General features: G+C 47.9%; 2 pseudogenes; both read left to right on the top strand.

Annotated features, from left to right (window-relative positions):
- Positions 1-7,394: 7,394 nt before the first annotated feature.
- LOC139269714 (5S ribosomal RNA) lies at positions 7,395-7,513 on the top strand (annotated as a pseudogene).
- Positions 7,514-8,383: 870 nt separating this feature from the next.
- On the top strand, positions 8,384-8,502 carry LOC139269776 (5S ribosomal RNA; annotated as a pseudogene).
- The last annotated feature ends 3,151 nt before the right edge of the window (positions 8,503-11,653 follow it).

Below are 11,653 nucleotides of genomic sequence, written 5' to 3'. Positions count from 1 at the left end.
AGGGCGCAAGTACCTCCCTTTTCAGCCAGGATGTAGTCAAGGGCCAGTCTATTCTGTAGGGCTACTGTGCGGATTGCTACCATTTCTGCATTGATTTTAACTAGGGCCTCTGAGGTATCATTGGCTACCCGTTCCACAATGGATGCCATGTTAATGGATTCCCTTGCCAGTTTGGCAGTCCCATACCCAGGGATCAGAATGGCAAAGAACCTCTCTGTTTCTGTGATAGCTCTCTTAGGACGGTGTAAATGTTCCGACAGTGACTTTATATGATACATATAAGGCACAATGTAGGCTAAATAGCAGGATCCCATCCAATTCTGGGGCAGGCAAGGGTAGGCCTTGTGGCCACACACCCAATAGGTGCCATTATATGCAATGAATGTTAGCTGTTTCTTTCTCATCAACACTCCGGGGCCTGTCCAGGCTTTTCCATCTGTTTTATTCAGAATCCCCGTTACGTTAAAAATTCCCACATCGGCCCAGTTTGGACGGTTCCGTGGCTTGATTATATTATAATTCCGGGAGCAGTTACTATACCCCATATTTTGGCTCCTTTGATGTTTCTAATCAGACAGACCGATTCCCCCGGTCTTCCTATTCCCGTTGTATTAGTGATAACAAAAAATGGGGGCCGTTTGGAATTATTGTAGCACGGTTGGTATCCCCCTTCAAAGGTAGTCAGATTGTAACCTGCTGACTTCCATTTACATGCCCAGTTTTCCGTATCCTGAAACGCATTGCCTGTATGGTTTTGATTAATTATCCACTCAGCCATTTCCGAGATATTCAAGGGAACTGACCTCAAGGGAATCCCTCCATTTGAGTGAATAGGAATATGCGTACACACCCAACAACTAGAAATGTTAACTTGTTTGGCATAAATGTATGACATATATAAAAAGGTATTTACATGTAATTCCCTTGCTACCCTACTATTTCCCTTTGGTGCAGAGGGTCAGCTAGTAAGAAGTAGGCCTATGCCTAGAATACCTACAATCAGTAATACAGTAAATTTATACATTTTCGCAAAAAGTAATTGTCCTTATTAGATTTCAGCTTCAGTTACGGGTGCTCGTTTAACGTGTGAAGCGTGGATCCAGGCTTTCTTTCCTTGGACTTTAACAGCTGCCTGGGTGGTCAATAACACTTGATAAGGTCCCTCCCACTTGGCACCCAAAGATTCTTTATGCAACTTTTTCACATACACCCAGACTCCCGGGATGATGTCGTGTCCTCCTTTGGGTGGATTACCCCAAGCTGCCGATACCTGTCGGGAAACAGAACTAATAGCATTGGTTACGTTCTGACAGTATGATAACAAAGTGTCACTCATTAAGTGAACATCAGCTTTCCGTAAATCGATAGTTCCTGGCAGCGACATGGGTCTTCCTGTTATAATTTCAAATGGGCTTAGACCTGTAGTTCTGTTCGGGGTTGCCCTAATGCTACATAGCACTATTGGTAGTGCCTGGGGCCATGGTGTTCCTTCTTGGTGATATTTGGCAAGCCGTTGTTTCAGAGTTCGATTCATTCGCTCTACTTGTCCTGATGATTGTGGATGATAAGGACAGTGTAAATCCCACGTAATGTTCAGTAACCTACAGACTTCTTGGCAGACAGCACCTGTGAAGTGTGTTCCCTGATCTGGGTCAATGCTACTCGGGACTCCCCATCGGGGAATGTAATCCTTACACAAGACCTTTGCAGTGTGATTGGCTGTGGCTCTTTTAGTTGGGACAGCTTCTACCATCTAGAGAATCTGTCGACCATGACAAGAATGTTAGTGTATCCTTGGCATGAAGGAAGAGATATATAATCAACCTGCAGATGCTGGAATGGTCCGACAGGGGTAGGGGGCCTCAGTTGGGGCATTAACGTGATGGGTCCAGAATTATTTTTCTGGCAGACCACACAGCAGTCTGCTACCAGCTGGGCATGTTTTTAAAATCCCTGACCCCACCAGCTTTTCTGGAACCGTGCCGTCATCTGTTGTGAGACCAAGTGTCCCCACAAGTGGATCTGTTGGGCTAAAAAAGGCATAAGCGCTTGTGACGCGACTGGTTTGTCGGTAACTCTTTGTCTCCAGACACCATCTTCACATAGCTTAATTCCTGCCTCAATCCATGTCCATTTTTCCTCTCGGGAGCACTCGCCTTGCATTGTTTGAAGGTCTCGTGTCAGAGTCCTGAGTGCTTCAATCTGCACATCTGTGTTGGTTCTTCTGGAGGAACGCCCTGTGAGGCGGCATCTTTAGCTGCCTGGTCGGCTAGGGCATTTCCCTGTGCTTCTGTGGTATTTTCCTTGGTATGGGCCTTACACTTCAGGATGGACACTTCCTGAGGTAATTGTGTGGCCTCCAGTAAGTCTCGGACTTCTTTTCCATTTCGGATAGGTATACCAGCAGCAGTGAGGAATCCTCTTTTCCGCCATAACATACCAAAGTCATGAGCGACTCCAAAAGCATAACGCGAATCTGTGTAGACATTAGCTATCTGTCCTTCTGCTATTCGACATGCTTCTGACAGGGCCCGTAACTCGGCCTGTTGTGCTGACGTTCCTGAGGGTAAACATCCTTTTGCCACTCCCTCATATAAGGTTGTAACTGCCCATCCTGCTTTTCTGGTACCATTGTCAACAAAGGAGGAACCATCTGTAAACAGGATGAGGTCTGGGTTGTGTAGAGGCTCCTCTGCTGCTAAGGCTGCTTCTTCTGTTTCTTTTAAAATCTCCACGCAGTCATGCTCTTCACATTCTCCCCGCTCTTGCTCCCTCGATTCTGACATCGGGAGCATAGTTGCGGGATTAACCGGGCTGGCCCGGACGATATGGAGATTAGGAGCTTCCAAAACTGCTGTCCAGCGGGTCCATCTTGCTGCTGTCACCTGAGACATTCTATTCATAGACAGCAAAGCGTGTACGGTGTGCGGACACTTGACAATCAGCTTTTGGTCGAGGACTAGACCCGCAGTGATCATTACCGCTTGACATGTAGCTTCCATGGCCCTTAGGCAACTTCCCCATCCAAGGGCTATCGCATCCAGTTTTGCCGAATAATAGCCAATAGGTCTTTGCCGATCCCCATGTTCTTGTGTCTGTATAGCTGTCATATATCCTTCTTTCTCATGGACAAACAGGGTAAATGGCTTACCACTGTCGGGGATTCCCAGAGCCGGTGCCGAACACAAAGCCTTTTTCAAACTCAGGAAGGCCTCTTGCTGTTCCTTAGTGAGGGTGATGGCTTCTTTAGAGGCACGTTTCCCCTTTAAAATATTATCCAATGGCTGAACAAGCTGTGTGAAGGAGTCAATCCAATTTCTGTTAAAGTTACACAATCCCAAAAAAGACCTTAGTTCCTGAATAGTGGTGGGTTTTTTAGCAGCCCGAATGGCTGCAGTTCTATCCTGGGTAAGTTCTCTCTTTCCTTGTGAAATCTTTTGTCCCAGGTATAAACCTCTTCTTGGGATATTTGTGCTTTGTCGATGCTGGCTTTATGTCCTTTCAGCCGAAGGTGATCCAGCAAAGCTCGTAAATCATGTTCATGCTGTTCTTCCGTGTTTGAAGCTAGCAGGATATCGTCTACATATTGGATGACTGTGGATGACAGGGGAGGTAATTCTCGCAAATGGCTTTGTAAAGCCATGTGAAATACCGTAGGGCTGTTGTGGAAACCCTGTGGTAACCGGGTCCAAGTATACTGTTGTCCTTGGACCGTGAAAGCAAACCATTGTCGAACCTCCGGTGCCAGAGGCACCGACCAAAATCCATTGGCCATATCTATAACCGAGAAATATTTATGTTCCGGTTTGAGGGCATTAAAAATGGTGGAGGGATCTGCGACCAAAGGAGATTTTTGATCAATACACTGGTTAGCTTTCCTATAATCGACAGTCAAACGCCAAGTCTCATTAGATTTCTGTACCGGCCACATGGGGCTATTGGAGGAGCTATGCGTTTTAATAAGCACCCATTGTTTCTCCAATTGCTGAATAACCGGTAAGATTCCCGCGATGGCAGTTGGACTGATGGGATACTGTTTAGTGCATGGAGGCTTGGTCCCGGTAAATGACGCAGGCTCCATCTGGAGTAGGCCACAATCGTTCTTATCTTTAGCCCATATCGGGTGTTCCTTCAATTCTTCTTCCTTCAAAGTTCTAATTGACCATGTCACCCGACCATCCTCGAAATGCAACGATGAATCTACTTGGATTAGAACGTCCATTCCCACAAGGAGTTGATCTACTGGGCCTATCCAGACCAGCGTGGTTAGTTCATGTGGACCCAGCCCTATAAATACCGGTGTTGTCCTTTTAATTTCCATTTTATGGCCCCCAACTCCATAGGCTGTACATGCCCTACCATCCAACGGCAAAAAATCTCCATATTGTAGGGGTAAGCATGTTAATTCCGCCCCTGTGTCTAAAAGACAGTCCACATCCTTATCGCCCACCCTCACAGTTATATATAGCCCATCTTCCCTTTGTTGTATTAGTGCGAGGAGGGGGGCCAGGGTGGGCTCTAATCGTTTTTTGCTATCCCAAGTAACTCCTTCTGTTGTTGTATTGTCAGTCGCTTAAATGCTTCTATGAGGTCGTTATCTTGTGACAAGCCTGGTTTGTTGGCTGAATTGTATCCCTGGCTGCGTCCTCTTCCCCGGCCACGACCTTTCTGTTTTGCCCTGCACGTCTTGGCCCAGTGACCTTCTTTCCCACAATAATGACATTTTCCGGGTAATTTTCCTAATGACTGTTTATCGGAATCCTGGGATTTCCATCCCATAGCCTGTACAGCTCGGACTTTAGCTCCCATATCCCGATCTAATTGGTTACATCGATCCACCAATGCTGCAAAGGTAGTTCCTCTCCCTTCCCAGTCCGGTAACACTACCTTAAGCATTTTGAACAGTTCTGGCTTTAGACCTGCCACGAAAGCTGCTTTCAGGGCTCCAAACACTTGTTCATCCATTTCCTCATCCGTATTATTCATACCCGAATGTTCTAGCCACGTGCATCTAAACCGCTCGTCATACTCCAGGACCTCCTCTGTTCCTTTCTGTTGGCAGGCTGCAATTTTTCCCCAGTCTGTCTTAGCTGGACTGAAGGCTTGCAGCCAGTGTTTAATCGCCTCACATCCTGCGTTTAATTCTTGCTCATCCTGCCCCAAAGCTTCTTCTACCTTGTCGTGCAATTTTCTTCCCTGTGTTTTTGGCACCATTATGGTCAAAATTTGCACTCCGTCCCAGGGATGAAGTTGATATATATTTCTTAAGCGGTTCAATTGGTCCCACGTTTTTACTCCCCCTTTCTTTGGATTGGGCAATTCCTTGGACCATTTATCAACAGTCGAGCACCTGCAGAACCTGGAGGAGGTTCTTAGTTGACTCAACCGCGTATGGCTTCGGTTAAAACGCTCAAAGTGCGTTTTCCTGGCGCCTGAAGTGGAGTTCTTGGGAAAGAGGATTGCGGCGGACGGCATCAGGCCCACCAACACGATGACGGAGGCAATCGAGAAAGCACCGAGGTCACAGAACGTGACAGAGCTGCGGTCGTTTCTGGGATTCTTGAACTAATTTGGTAACTTCTTACCGGGTCTCAGCACACTGTTAGAACCACTACATGTCTTACTATGAAAAGGGGGTGAATGGGTTTGGGGCAAAGCCAAGAAAATTCCTTTGTAAAAGCGAGAAAATTGTTATGCTCAAACAAATTGCTTGTGTTGTATGATCCATGTAAGTGTTTGGTACTAGCATGTGATGCGTCGTCATATGGCGTCGGCTGTGTATTACAACAAGCTAATGATTTCGGGAAACTGCAACCAGTTGCTTATGCATCCAGGAGTCTGTCTAAGGCTGAGACAGCCTACAGCATGATTGAAAAAGAAGTGTTAGCGTGTGTCCATGGGGTAAAGAAAATGCATCAATACCTGTTTGGGCTAAAATTCTAATTGGAAGCTGATCATCAGCCACTTCTATCCCTGTTTTCCGAGAGTAAAGGGATAAATACCAACGCATCAGTCTGCATCCAGAGATGGGTGCTCATGTTGAACGCATACAACTCCACCATCCGCCACAGGCCAGGCAGAGAAAACTGCGCTGATGTTCTCAGTAGACTTCCATTGCCCACCATGGGGGTGGAAATGGCGCAGCCCGCAGATCTAGCCATGGTTATGGAAGCAGTTGAGAGTGAGCAATCACCTGTCACTGCCCGACAGATCAAAACCTGGACAAGCCAGGATCCCTTATTATCTCTCGTCAAAAGCTGTGTGCTTCATGGGAGCTGGTCCAGTGTTCCAGCGGCGTAAAATTAAATGTCTATACAGGCAGACTGCCTTCTGTGGGGCAATCGAGTCGTGGTCCCCAAGAAGGGCAGACACATCTTCATCAATGACCTCTGGAGCACCCAGCCAGGCATCTTAATGATGAAAGCGACAGCCAGATCCCACGTGTGGTAGCCCGGTATCGATGCGGACTTCGAGTCCTGCGTTCGCAGATGTAATACAGGCTCGCAGTTAGGCAATGTACCCAGGGAGGCACCGTTAAGTTTATCGTCTTGACACTCCAAACCGTGGTCTAGGGTACACGTCGACTATACAGGACCGTTCTTGGGGAAAATGTTCCTTGTGGTTGTAGACGCTTACTCCAAGTGGATTGAATGTGAGATAATGTCGGCTAGCATATCCGCTGCCACTACTGAAAGCCTGCGGGACCTGTTAGCAAAAAAACACACGCTGGCGCAGGCACACCAGGACGCAGCAACAGAGAGGAGAGACAAGGTGCATCGAAACCTGGGAGCGACAAACAGCAAGAGAACAAAGAATAGTGTAGGAAGAGCTGCAATTCAATGCAGGAAAAATGTAAAGCCAAATAGCATGCTGCTGGAATGCATGTGTGTTCATGTGAGGAGTGTTGCAAATCAGAATGCCGAGTAGCAGGCGCCACTTGCCACATGGGGTTCCGAAATGTGGCTACAACAGCGATCTGGCTTAATAATTGGTCGGATTGGAAATGAAACAATCCTGGCGTTTTGGGGGCGGTGGAAGCTTTTTTCGGGGAGGAGAGATTTGGGGATGGGGAGATTTGGGGGAGAGCGATTTGAGGGGATGAGAGATTTCGAGGTTGGCGAGCGTGAGATTGGGGGGTGAGTGAGTGAGTGATTTGTGGGTGAGTGAGGGAATGGTGAAAGTCATGCACTTTTGAAGCTTGAGGCAAGGCAATGAAGGGTAGGGCTTGTCGTTTGCTTGTGTGGGAGTCAGAGCAGCAAGAGGTGGGTGTGGCGGAAGGAAAATGGTGAAATGAATCTTGAGTGCTGATTCCTTGGATGAATGCATGGAACGAGAAAAAGAAGTGAAGAACAGCCTTATGTCCGTTTAAGTAAAGAGAAAGCCATGACATCAATGACTACGGCCACACTAGTCTGAAAATGCCCGATATCATCTGATCTCGGAAACCAAGCAGAGTGAGGCCTGGTTAGTACTTGGATGGGAGACTGCCTGGGAATACCAGGTGCAGTAGGCTTTTGCTGCCATCCACAGGCTGCTCATGCTTCTGCACACACAGTGCCGTTGATCCATCAACAACCTGTTTGCTGCTCTCTTTCTCACTTTGCTTTCACCATTTCTTTCATGCACATTTTCCTGCTGCTACACAAATGCAACGGGGTCGTCGCAAGGGGCGAAAGAACGCAGAACAACAAAATGAGTTGGCAAAAAAACACACGCTGGCGCAGGCACACCAGGACACAGCAACAGAGAGGAGAGACAAGGTGGATTGAAACCTGGGAGGGACAAACAGCAAGAGAACAAAGAATCGTGCAGGAAGAGCTGCAATTCAATGCAGGAAAAATGTAAAGCCAACTAGCATGCTGCTGGAATGCATGTGTGTTCATGTGAGGAGTGTTGCAAATCAGAATGCCGAGTAGCAGGCGCCACTTGCCACATGGGGTTCCGAAATGTGGCTACAACAGCGATCTGGCTTAATAATTGGTCGGATTGGAAATGAAACAATCCTGGTGTTTTGGGGGCGGTGGAAGCTTTTTTGGGGGAGGAGAGATTTGGGGATGGGGAGATTTGGGGGAGAGCGATTTGAGGGGATGAGAGATTTCGAGGTTGGCGAGCATGAGATTCGGGGGTGAGTGAGTGAGTGATTTGTGGGTGAGTGAGGGAATGGTGAAAGTCAGGCAGTTTTGAAGCTTGAGGCAAGGCAATGAAGGGTAGGGCTTGTCGTTTGTTTGTGTGGGAGTCTGACCAGCAAGAGGCGGGTGTGGCGGAAGGAAAATGGTGAAATGAATCTTGAGTGCTGATTCCTTGGATGAATGCATGGAAGGAGAAAAAGAAGTGAAGAACAGCCTTATGTCCGTTTAAATAAAGAGAAAGCCATGCTATCAATGCCTACGGCCACACTAGTCTGAAAATGCCCGATCTCGTCTGATCTGGGAAACCAAGCAGACTGAGATCTGGTTAGTACTTGGACGGGAGACTGCCTGGGAATACCAGGTGCAGTATGCTTTTGCTGCCATCCACGGGCCGCTCATGCTTCTGCACACACAGTGCCGTTGATCCATCAACAACCCTTTTGCCACAGGCTGCTCATGGTTCTTTTAAGGGGTTTTCAGTGAGTGTTGTTGTGCCTTGGGTGTCTCTCTCTGGGCTTCTGTCCTCACAGCTTATGCCTGGCCTGTGAGGTACCCTGAGTGCTGCAAGAGCACCCCTGGAGAGACTGTGTCCACAGCATATGAATGGGGTTTTGAGACTTGTGCGTCCCCACAGCTTATGCCTAGCCTGTGAGGCACCTGTGAGTGTCAAACACTCCTAATCCCTTCTTCCCTAGCCTGTGACACACAGTTGAGCATTTTCGAGGCGCTCCTAGCTTCCCTTACACTGTTCTGACTTAAGACTCACGATCAGGAGATGTAATACAATAGAACTGAGAAAAGGTGATTCCAAGAGGAACTTAGGCTTCCAATTTATTTGACAAGGTGTATCTCAACAAACAGCAATACACCAACAAAACAATCCCCTTAAATCCCACTAAACGGACACAACGAAAATCTTTACACAAGTTTAGCAGTGCAATGCCCAACCTCACACCTTTCCTGGCCTAACTGAGTTGGGAGTTCCGGGGACCAGAGGTTATACTCACTTCTGTGTCTTCTACAGTCTAGTGGTTTGTTTCTTCTATCTTCGGTGTCTTCGGACACTGGTTTTCCTTCAGTGTCGAGAGTCTTGCTGGTTGTTGGATGACGAGGGCAGGGAACCACCCACACTACGGCAGAAACCCCTTTTTATCGCCAGATTATCCAGTCCGCCTCTCCTGCTGAAATCGATTCTTCCCATTGGTGGGCTTTGTGATTTTGAAAAATGCAGCAGTTTTCGATTATTGCGGGTTTTTTCCACTGATGTTGACCTACTCAAGGTTTGAGTGGATGTTGATTGCGTTGGCCTCCAGTAGCCATTGTGTAGGCCCTTGGGTTGTTTTGGGTTCCATGGTTTCAAAAGGTCTGCATAACTTACTTCAATTCAGTTTTTCGAACCTACTCAAGGTTTAAATGGATGTTGATTGCGTTGGCCTCCTGTAGCCATTGTGTAGGTCCTTGGTTTGTTTTGGGTTCCCTAGTTTTCTGAAGATCTGCATAATTTCCTTCCAAAGTGTAAACATGAGGAAGACAATAGTCCGATAATGGCTGTGAGTCAGTCCCATAGTTTTCGAGCAAGTGCTCTCCCATTGGCTTGAAAGCCCCATGCTTCGGGCTGACTCTGTCTCACCATTGGCCCTCCGGTGTCCTCCCCCGTCCAATCACTGCTCTGCCAAGGTCAAACTGTATCGGTTTCAATTCACAGCACAGACTGATCCCACAGCCCTTTTCCTTCTGGGTAAAATGAGGGGGTTGTCGTCCTCCCCGACATAATCCCCCATATGACACAGTCAGACACCACTCGAGTGTGTCAAAGTTCAGGGAGGTGAGAAAACCCTAGGTCTCCCAAATTGCCCAACTTTCCCCAGTTTAACTCTAAACTGATCCCGTCGATATATATCGTAATTCCTTTTAACGCGGTACAAAACACAGAATCCAACAGGTTACAATATACGACAGCAATATACATATATGGACTTAAGGTTACAGCAGCTATTGTACATTGAGTCTCATTTCAGTCTTAACCGTAAAACAAAGTAACCTGCCCTGCAAACTCCCCAGGGGCCATGTATGAAAAAGCAATCATCCCTGGGAATAACAAAACCGCCTAAGTGTCGCGGTCAAGCTTTGTTTGCACGCCTTGAGTGTTTAGCAACAGCTCTCCTGTCTATGTAGTAGCCTGAGGAACTGCTTTCTTTTTCTTTTTCTCCTGAGTTTACAGCTTGTAACTAGCAGATAAGCTACAATCAGGAATTGGCCGATTCCTAAGGCATGCGATCCCACCCGGATCCATGCAGGTATGTCTGCCCGTATCCCCAAATCCCACCATGCTGGGGGTTTAATCTGGGCAATCTCCCCTGCTAGAATTTCAGTTTTCTGCTCCATGGTGTAAAAATGTTTTGAGACAAATCTACTGCCTGGAGGAGGGCTGTAAGTTTCTCAGGTAGTGGGGCAATGAGGTTGTTTTGTACCGTGAGGTGAATTGTGGAAGGTTCAGGGATGGGTGTGATTCTGGTGTGTGCCACTTGAACTTCTGCCCTGGGTTTAAAGCAAAAGCTGCTGTACGGTATTGGACACCACCTTCCCAGTCCGTGTTCATACCGTTGGGCACTTGTGGTGACACAATATGTCCCACCGCCGACATATGCTACCTATGCAGGCATGTGGTTAGGGGCCATTACCTCCATTGTGCAATTGATAGGCTCTGCCCCAGCAGTGCTGAACCCACATTGTGGCCTTGCAAAAGCGTTCAAGTGCTGGGGGCACAGGATTACCTGTGCTCCCCTGCTCCGACAACCCGAGAGGTCTGCACCTGTCACAGTGTGCTCCCACATTGTGACATAAGGTGGGACCTCTTGGAATCGAACATGCACCCCTCCACGAATGACTCCCACACTCTCCACTCGGTACAGGGGTGCTGGTCGTGGGGACGCCCCCATCACGGGCATCCTGACCACCACACCCATGATGGTATGGTTTGATTTTCCACAGTCCACCAGTACCGGGTAGGCTTCCGACGCTACACGAAGTTGGCAAGGACTCAAAACATTATCATAAGGGTGCAGTGCTGCTAAGTGCTGGTTGCTGATCCAGGAGGGGACCTGTCCCTGTCTCAGATCCTCGAGGTTACTCCGTCCCTCTCCCAGAAACCAGGCCCCATCGAGCACGCACACCTCATTTTGGGAGGCTTGATCGGAGGCGTTTCTATCCTCCCGAATCAAGGCGTTTACAGCCCTGGCCTGTGCCTCCAATTGAGAGAAAATTTCCTTTAAGTGAACTGTCATTGCCACCTCTTCGTGGAGCGCGGATCCCACTACGGTATTCTCGTCCCCCAGGACTTTGCGTAGCTGATTCTTTAACCCATTTATCTGGAGGGCCAGCTGCATGTTATCCAAACTGTTTATGGCGGACGCCCCGGTGTTAAACCCCGTGAAAATGTCATTTAAAGTGCCACGCCTCTGCCTGCCCGGTTCGGCCCTATCCCATTGTTTATACAAGTCTGTCATTTGACATCCCCGAAGTCC

Source organism: Pristiophorus japonicus, chromosome 8 (genome assembly GCF_044704955.1).
Source record: "Pristiophorus japonicus isolate sPriJap1 chromosome 8, sPriJap1.hap1, whole genome shotgun sequence".
In the NCBI taxonomy this organism is placed as follows: Eukaryota; Metazoa; Chordata; class Chondrichthyes; family Pristiophoridae; genus Pristiophorus; species Pristiophorus japonicus.
This window is presented reverse-complemented; position numbering and strand designations above follow the sequence as displayed.